This window comes from Mizuhopecten yessoensis, unplaced genomic scaffold (assembly GCF_002113885.1).
Source record: "Mizuhopecten yessoensis strain PY_sf001 unplaced genomic scaffold, ASM211388v2 scaffold10311, whole genome shotgun sequence".
NCBI classification, from domain to species: Eukaryota; Metazoa; Mollusca; class Bivalvia; order Pectinida; family Pectinidae; genus Mizuhopecten; species Mizuhopecten yessoensis.
In genome coordinates, this window is record NW_018408483.1 from 1 (window position 1) to 2,320 (window position 2,320).

The 2,320-nt window shown below is 37.2% G+C and overlaps 1 long non-coding RNA gene across 2 annotated transcripts; it reads right to left on the bottom strand.

Moving 5' to 3' along the window:
- Positions 1–292: 292 nt before the first annotated feature.
- Positions 293–2,320, bottom strand: LOC110460055. 2 transcript variants are annotated; one of them, XR_002463963.1, is made up of 3 exons: positions 2,265–2,320; positions 1,216–1,319; positions 293–944 (listed from the first exon to the last, which is right to left on the bottom strand). It is a non-coding gene; the product is annotated as an uncharacterized LOC110460055 (long non-coding RNA). The 2 variants fall into 2 exon arrangements; XR_002463964.1 differs by lacking the exon at positions 2,265–2,320 and adding an exon at positions 1,592–1,698.

Below are 2,320 nucleotides of genomic sequence, written 5' to 3' on the forward strand. Positions count from 1 at the left end.
CCGCACTCCACATTAACATGTAGTAATACATCTTAGATGTCTCAATACGTCTGAATTATTGCTAGTTCCAGCGTAGAGCGGCTGCTGGCGGAATATCAGAAAGGGATAAAGGGCGGATCGTAGGGAGTGATGGGTTAAGTCCGTGGTAAGTCACACAGTCCGTTTGTCACTGGTCAGTCTGACCAACACTCACGACACACTACTCACGTGAGTTGCACTCAAGCAACCGCATACACACTACATTCACACAAACAATGATAGTCACAGGTATAACAGGTTTGTGAGCCTGGTCTACATATAAATATATTGTAAAATTGTGTCTCTTTAGATCAATATGATACACAGAATGTCAAATTTAGTCCTTTCAATGTATTATGACATAATAAAACGCGGTTTTAGTTTCAATGTAAAATATAAAGAAATATGATAGACGGAAGACAAAGAGACACGAACACGATACCTCCGTACGGTAAACGGTTATGTTTTTAAAACCTTAACAATAATAAGAAAGTATAACAGAGCATACCTGATAAGTACAAGTCCATGGTAGATTGGATCTTGAGTGTAGAACACACCACATTTCCACACAACTGTGCCCGCCAGACCATCGGTAAGTCTTCCGTTGTAGTCAGCAGAATCAACAGGCTCCTGTTCCTGTTACTGTAGAAGGTGTCGGAGGCATTCCAATGTTTTAAAAAAACTGACGAGTAGAGTTCAACGAAACTTTTGTTTCGCATACTCTCTTCAATGTCTGATGTTAACACATCCCATCTCCTACTAATCAGTACCTTTAGATGAAACTTTAGATCTTCTTGACATTTCCTTTCCATTACTTCCAAACATAGCATTGCTTCTACCATCATGCAAATGCCTTTCGAATGGTAGAGGGGTGGATCTGGGTAAATTTTCTACAAAAGGTACAGAGTCACAAATGCATATTGATTCTAAAAACAGAAATGAAATGATTTTAATCAAGTAATAACAAATTATGTCTTTTGAATGTATTATTTACCTCCAGCAGATGCTGGTTTGTATACAAGGAAAACAATTTGAAAATTATAGAGTATGTTAATATTGATGAATATATTGATGCTCTCATTAATACCTATGAATGAAACTGTGACACATACTCAAAACATAACAATTCTAATAGTCGATGATTTGACATGTAAAGGGCTACGACAGTTAACAGAACAGGTCCAATATCGGTTATACCACTGACAGAACGGCTGAGTTTTTGCGGTGCTGAGAGTATATCCTGTCTATCCGCCTGACTTTGGGCCGTGACGGACCGGCTACGATGTCCTCTCCGAGATTATCTATAAAATGACACTGACAGCTTTAAGGGGTATTCGAGAAAAGCGATATGCAATTACAACCGTAATTCGTATAATAACTACTATTTTTTTTGTTTATGTGTTTTTTGTTGCATTATTGTTTCATGTTGATTGTTTATCTGTTATATGTTGTATGTAAATGTTCATGCTCATGTTTCTGTCTGTATTGATAAAGAGGCAAATCGCCCTCAAAGGAGGAGTTCCAATTTCGGCCTTCTGGTGACTATCACCGATAAGTTTCATTTTTAGCTCACCTAACCCGAAGGGCCATTTGAGCTTTTGCCGTACTGCTGCGGCCTTTGTCCGTCCGTCAACTATTTTGTTTGAACGACTTCTTCTGAAGAACTGGAGGACCTAGGGTCATGGCAGTAGGTATCTGGGATGGAGTGCTATACAGTTTTCTCATTTAAATGACCTTGACCTACTTTCAAGATCACAGGAGTCAAATATGTTAAAATATGGTAAGATCACAGGAAATAGGCCTGAACGTTTCTAGACTGTGAAACCGAAACAGCATTACAAGTATAGGTTCCTCGCTGAAATGACAGATACAACATTGAAGTATTGTAAAAAAAAAAAAGAAGAATAGCATACTATATAGTACGATGCCAATTGTATCGTTGTTGAAGAGCGTATTAGATTACGGTGAAAACCTTGCCTTTATTGTTGTGTTCTGCCTTTTTCATTTTTCACCCTGATATGTAGGGTAATTATCAAAATTCAACTTTACCTGTATGCATTATCTTTCAATTTATACAAATATTGAAATGAATTGCTCTAAACTGCAAAGTTAGAAACCAGCAAAGAGAGTCGAACAAGAATTTCAGTAAATCCTTCCGACGCGCAATCGCGGAAATATATAATAGCTAAAATTGATGAATTACAGTTAGACACATGAATATGGTTCAGATTTTAACTCATTCTTACCTGATTTCAGTTGAGAAATTTTCTTTTTCTAACTGGTGTAAACTAATAGTCTTGAA